Raw genomic sequence first — 7,360 nt, forward strand, 5'->3', positions numbered from 1 at the left:
CTTTATATGTAATTTTATAATTACTTCTCTTGTCTTCGAAGAATGGTTGTTCTGCTGAATGCACAGACAACCATTTATGATAAACTTTTATGGTAAACTAAAATGACATTAAAATACTTTAACGACATTTCTATTGAAACTAGTTTGTTGTGTATTTAAATATATTTTTAATTTCACATTTGTAATGATAAAATCGCAATTTAATACATTTAAAATAGTAACTTTAAATGCAATATTGAATAACACACTACAGTTAAAATTATAATCACATGTGCTTTAGTATGTTAGTCAACACATCAAAATAAGTGTACTTCTTAAAAGCATGACAAAATGATTACTAAAACGTAATGATTTAAAATAAATGTACTTTAAACTGTCAGGGATATGTCTATTGTCTTGTTTTTGTTCTTGGTTTCATCTTTACCCTTTCAGTTTTGGGGGCTGTTTACACGACATTGTTTTCAACTTAAACCGTAAACCTTTTTATGCGTTTTGGCCGTTTATTTACACGACAACGGGCAGTAATTTTGGGTGCCTGAAAACACAAACTTTTGAAAACGGGTTTCAAAGTGCAAGTTTTTGAAAACCATAACGTGATGCACATGCGAATTACTAATGGCATCTAATGGCATGGCAGCAGAATACAGTGTTTTTAGTCGTTTTCATGGATCCGTGTGAATGAGGACCGTTTTGACAATGGTGTCGCCTGTACGTGGAAAACTCAAAGGAAAAACTTCACTGTTTCTCCTTAATGATTATGTTCACCTGTCTATCAGTAATTTCCATTTTACACTGTGTATCCATGTTCTTTTCAGTGCTTTGTCAATTTTCTTCCCGTGCTAAGTGGTGTTAGCATTTATATTTCCTTGTGTAGGCCTATATTCTCCTTGTTTATTAAAAGTTTTGCCTGTAATTTCTCTGTCATGCATCTCCTTTGCCTACAACCTAAACGTGACTGACAAAGTGATGAACATAGTGACTGATTTGGACCCTCATAAGTGCCTAATTTGGAATCTGGCTTAGCAGTTTTGATATTAACATGTTGCCAAGCTAACAAGATATTTAGCTTAAAAATAAACAGGACACACACATACTGGGCAAAGCACTCAATTTTCAGTTTCATTTAAACATTGTCAACACTAATTAAATCAGTTTTTATTTATGATGGACATCTATTGAGGGTTTGTGAAAGTCACTCTCTATCATGCAAGTTGCAACCATAAATTGGAGATTTGGAGCATCAAATGAAAATTTTATTGTTTCATTTAAACATTGTCAACACTAATTAAATCAGTTTTTATTTATGATGGACATATTTATGAAGAGAAAGTTGAACAGAGCCTGTGCTTCACTTTTTAGGTTTCAATGAATGTTTGTCCAATAAATCGCAATAAGCTTTGTGCTTTATTACTTTTGATATGAAAGTTTCAGCTTTCAAATTCTGTCCATTTTATCACAAAATTCAAACAATAGCCTACCGTTTTGCCGCTCTTTAATGTGGCGCGAAAGATCACTAGCGCCTCAGTTCAAGCGAGTGAACGCGATCATCCTTTTTACTACGTTACAGAGCGAAATAAACAAGGATGAACATGTTGAAATATGTTGAAAGATACAGTCCAACTTACCCAAATCCGTACGTCTCTCATGTAATCGCTCAATCAGTGCAGAAAAACGTCAGAAAACCTTGTAAACAATAACTCAGAAAAGCCATTCGTTGACCATTAACCTGGCTGATAGTCTGCAAGAGTGCACTCGCCACCAAGTGGACAGGGGTGAGAATTACAGCTACAAGTTACAATCATTGATCAGATCACCCTCAGTGTAGAGTAGACCTATGGCAAAATGACGGACAGCTTTCTGATTTTTCCATCACTGCTAAGGTGATGATACACACAGGGCAACTTTTTGTTTAGTTTGAAATCAAGTGAGAATATGCAAACTAGATTTCTGAAATCACACCAAAAAAAAAATCTCCAATTTATGGTTGCAACTTGCATGACTTTCACAAACCCTTACATTTTTGTTCCTAATAATGAGGAAAGTTTTATTATTAATTAATTTATTATAAACTCATGGCACGAAAACAATTAAAGAATTCCACCAATTTGTAAAAAAAGTTAAAGTAGTAAAAACAACAACTTTACAATGTAGTGCTGTATTTGAGTTCATTAGTTAAACTTTACAGTAAAGTCCCATTTGTTAACATAGTTAATGGATTAACTAACATTAAGGAGCAATACATGTGTTAGTTTGTCAGTGTAATACAACTGTTCACTGTTAGTTCATGTTAGCTCAGGTCTACTAAACAATATTAACAGATACAACTTTTGATTTTAGTAAATGTTGAAATGAACTTTAAAGGGATAGTTCACCCAACAAAGAAAATTCTGTCATAATTTACTTTCCCTTATGTCGCTCCAAACCAGCAAGATTTTCGTTTCTTTCATCTTCAGAACTACTTAAAGAAATCTGAGTGTTGTGTAGACTGTCAATGGAGTGACAAAAAGCTCTATTAAAAAGATCTTCATTTGTGTTTCGAAGATGAACGAAGGTCTTACGGTTTTGGGACAACATGAGGTTGAGTAATTATTAACAACAGAATTTTCATTTTTGGGTGAACTAACCCTTAGATTCTTTAGAACATTCGTTCATTAGTTAATTTAAAGAACATTAATTTGTCATTGTTATTTCATGCTAACTGTTAACAAGTTAACAAGAACCTTATATTTTAAAGTGTTACCAGTTCATTCAATCACACACTGATGGTTCACACAAAGAAATTATATATTATATTGTTAAACTATATTGTTTCTATTGTATATGATGTATGTTATTCATTAAAAATAAAGAGAAAGCGACCAGAGAGAAAGAGATTATTCTGTTAATCTCAGCTGAATGTGGCAGACACAGATCAGTACTGTTATAGATCAGCTCAGAAAATCAATCTCTACAATACTAATGACCTTTAGATCTCTGAATCCCTTCAAACAGGAAGGAATCATGTTCGCTAAGACCACACAGCCAGAGAAAAGAGCCAGCTGGGCCACTGGGCGACACACACACACACACACAAACACACGCACACACACACACACAGTAATAATGATAAAATATATAAACAAAAGTTCTATTTTTGGTAAATGTAAAGGCCTTTTCAAACCAAAAGTGAAATGAATAAGCCTCAGGCTGAAGGAAATGCAAAATGACGCCTGTACACTGAAAAAAATGATTATGGCCCCAATTAAATTAAGCATAATGAAATTTTGCTCATTTAAATCATTTAAATTTAGTTGTTGACTTTAATAAAAAAAAAATCATTGGTTTTATGAGAATGACATGCATTTTGAATCTAGCTATGTGAATTAATTAAAGTCACTTAAAAAAAATTAAGTTGGTTCTTTGCGCATGCGCACATCTTTGGCGCCTTTCCAGTCAGCTTCTTCAAGCAGTGCAAGAGTCGGAGTTGAATTTTTTTGGAGGTGGAGTTTTTTGATTCCATTTGCACAGTAAGTAATAATTCTTATTATATATCACTGTTTATTACAATACATAGTTTGTTGGTTGTATAAAGAGTATAAAATGCTCTGGTTCAGATTCAGAACATGTAAAGTTAACGTTATAGCATCTAGACAAAAACACACAGCGACCGTCAAATACTTTGCGCGCGCACACCATAATTGTTCAAATATTACTGATTTTATGTCACGGTATGTACTTTTAAGATATTTTAGGCGAGAATGTAGTTTTATAAACTTCAAATATGGTCTTTGTTTATAAAGATAGCTCCTAAAAATTGTTCAACGTTTTCTGAGCTCCAGACCGTCATCCTCCGAACAGACTGTTTACGTTAACGTTATACACCCGGTTAATCTGGTTATACCTAAGTCCTTAAAGAATTTGCTGCGGCTTCTAATGTGTCTTTGGTGGTTACACGTGAGATATAAATCGTTCTGGACGGGTAATATTTGATCTATTATTTCTTTTAGAGCAGCTGGGTGTTTTTAGCCGAGCGCCTGGCGTTTTCAGTGGCTGAAAAAGACTTTGGTGAACTCGCGGCGCAAACACGTCAATTTAGCGTGTGCTTACATAGAAAAACTATGGAGTGGAAAACGACTTCTGTGGGAAAGGCCTCTAAGTTAATCGTTATACGGTTTGCATGTTACCGAAAAATTAAAACTTCAGTTAGCGATTATGGGTTTTTGAAGCAATGAGGGGGAGATTGTGTTTCTGCTTCCTTGTAAGTTACTTTGTCAGTCAACGACTGTGTGTGCTGTAGTATTTTATAATTATGTGGATAATTTCATATTGGTAAAGTTCAAAATATAGCATTGGATTTCTGAATCTTTCAGTGACACAAGTTAACAATAGGGATCCTGTAAATATGTACCTGTAATTATGATCCTGTGATTTAAGCAAACATCTTTACTACTGAAACATCTCCTATTTTCGCTAGTTTTATTGTGTGGTTGTGGTATGTTCAGTATATATCTTGAACTAACAATAATAATCATGTGTGCTTGCTTTCATTTGAGGTGCTGTCTGCGCATGCGTGACACTGAGGTTCCAGTAAGTAATGTTTCATTATGGAGCATCATTCATTACAGTTAACAATCTATTGACTGGTTAAAGAAAATAGTGGTTATGAAGCATAATATAATATGCTCAACGCTAAAGCATTTACATTTGGTTACATTATGCTTTTTTAATCTTTACTACTGACTGAGACAACCCCTAGTTTCACTAGCTTTAATGGTGTGGTATGAAAATGTATCCAGATTCCAGAACAAACAATAATAATCATTTTGTGCTTGCATGCTTTCATTTGAGGTGCTGTCTGCGCATGAGTGACGCAGAGATTCCAGGTTCACGTTTTCAGTCCAGTCCCAGAGTTTTTTTCAAACGATTTGCACAGTAAGTAATGTTTCATTATGAAGCATCATTCATTACAGTAAACAATCTGTTTACTGGTTAAGGATGTGTTTTTTTTTTGTACCTTAGGTCGACATTGGATGTTAAGTTGCTGGAGTTTTATTATTCCAACACTTTGCACAGTAAGTAATTTTATATTATTATAAATTAAAATTATAATAATTATAATATATCAATTTTATTATTATCATCACTCATAGTAGGGGTCTTAAAGGGGTCATGAACTGCATTATTTTGTTTTATAAATGTTGCAAAGTTCCACTTGCAATGTCAGTATGATTTTACTTAAAATTGCCATAATTTAGAAATAAAATCAGTTTTTCCTTCCCTGATTCTAGCCCTCTGATTTGAACGCTTTGCTGTGATGCTTAAGTGTAAACGGAAGCAAAAAAACTAAATGTAATGTCCGCACACTGATATAACGGCTCCTTAGACATCAGACATTACGTTTAGTTTTTTGCTTCAGTTTGCCTCCTTTGTCCTGCACCTGAGCCCAGTTTGGGTTTGAGGAACTTGCACACCTATTTTGTATTATTGACTTAAGTGAAAGCACCCACTGATTGCCTAACAAGCTATTGCATATTGCATTTTTCTTCAATATCGTGCAAGCCTAACGATGAGCATTGTAGCCGATCACAGACATTATGAGAGTGTGAATGCTGTGATCTAGTCATTGCAACTTGATTTTTGCGCTCACAAAGGATTTCATCATAACTAACAGTGCAAACACAATGTAAATAAAAGGTTAGTTGATTATAATGGGACATTTGGCAAGAGTCCAGATTCAGAACTCACCTAAAACTTGCGCTGTTTGATTGACAGCTCCAGCGATTTTAAAGGGAGCGTTCTTTGATCGCTTTCTATATATAATTTAATCAGTTTAAATAACAGATTGTTTTCATGCTACTACCTGGCACTGCACATTATTTTGCACTCTTCAAAGGCATGTTTATTGCTTAGTTGCTCAATCCAGTGTTAGCGTCAAGCATGTTATTTACCTACTACTTTTCATGCGCAAATCAGTTTTAGCAGGGCCACAGTGGTAATGATGTAGTAGGCGTTGATCTTCTGCGGTCTTCTCGAGACGGTCTTTCACCGATAAATAGGTACCGGTATACTCCCAAACTAGTTGTTTTCTGAGCTTAGTTAATAACAATAAAAGCTGTTACAATTATAGACAAACGCAATGTGCTTAAGATACCAGCACAAACACTATATAATGTATGAATTTTGTAAATGACTACCTAAATGATCCACAACTGTTTTGTGTGTGTGTGTGTGTGTGTGTGTGTGACAATTATTTGCCTTTTTTGTCCAGAGCTGTTAAACTGCCCACTGTTCTTCAGAAAAATCCTGCAGCTCTTGCAGATTCTTTGCTTTTGCAGCATATTCTATTTATATTTAAAAAAAATTAAAACATCTTACTGTTTTAATAATTATATATATATGTTGTGGTCCTAATTTCCTTTGATTGTATAGACTTTTCAAACAGTTATGAATCAAAAACAATTTCTAATAACAGTTTCTTGTCATTTAAATATAGGACACTCAAAGAAATTAGTTCTTGGAAGACCTGGCAAACATCACCATGGGCATCACCGTGATTAAAAAGGAAAGGGGAGTTCTTGGAGAGTATGATGACATCGGCATTGTTATTGAAGGAGAAATGATTCTGGAGCAGATTAAATCTTTTGCACAAGCCTGTGCAATGATGCTGGGTGCAATCTATGCATTTGATTTGGCATACCCAAAAGAACTCAAGTACTATTTTGAATTTGTTCAGAAAGTCATTCTGCAGATGGATTCTGAAAGGCTGTCCTCCAAAATTTCAAAGACTGAAAAACAGTGTAATGCTGTAATCATTTTGCAACATGCATGAGTGTTCAGCCTCATGAAATTTGTTGCATGAAATGTGAGAACTTTGTTTTTAGGAGTTGTACAGTTTTATTGATTCACAAACAATGTGCTGTTTCCTGTTTCCACATGTGATGTATTTTTTATGTTTATGAATATGCAATGTTATTTGTTGGCACTTTTTTTCAACATTTGAGCTTTTGGCACTGTTTTAATGATTAAAAAACAAATGTATTGTGGCCTATTCCCACTTATGATTTATTTATTTTTAAATTCACAAAGAAAAGGACTTATTAAACGTTCACTACATTTGATGGCAGTCATTAAAGATAAGTTTAAAATATTAAAGTAATTTCTCTGTGTATTTGAAAGCCATTTAATAACCTCATACTGTCAATTAAATACCTCTAGATGTTTAACTAGTAGATTTAGCTTAATAATTTTGACTACTCAATAAAAATAAATAAATAATTTAAGTAGAAGTAAGATGATTAAACGGGTGGAATTACAAAAAAAAATTGATTAAATTCAACTAAATGAGTTTAGTAGAAGTAACATGATTAAATAGGGGTGGAAG

General features: G+C 33.8%; 1 long non-coding RNA gene across 2 annotated transcripts; it reads left to right on the forward strand.

Annotated features, from left to right (window-relative positions):
* Nucleotides 1-3,421: 3,421 nt before the first annotated feature.
* LOC311299090 lies at nt 3,422-7,026 on the forward strand. Of its 2 annotated transcripts, XR_014629062.1 has the most exons (5): nt 3,422-3,506; nt 4,533-4,566; nt 4,828-4,911; nt 4,999-5,051; nt 6,473-7,026. It is a non-coding gene; the product is annotated as an uncharacterized lncRNA (long non-coding RNA). The 2 variants fall into 2 exon arrangements; XR_014629063.1 differs by lacking the exon at nt 4,999-5,051 and having other exon boundaries at nt 6,473-6,608.
* The last annotated feature ends 334 nt before the right edge of the window (nt 7,027-7,360 follow it).

Source organism: Rutilus rutilus, assembly GCF_951802725.1.
Source record: "Rutilus rutilus genome assembly, chromosome: 10".
Lineage (NCBI taxonomy): Eukaryota > Metazoa > Chordata > Actinopteri > Cypriniformes > Leuciscidae > Rutilus > Rutilus rutilus.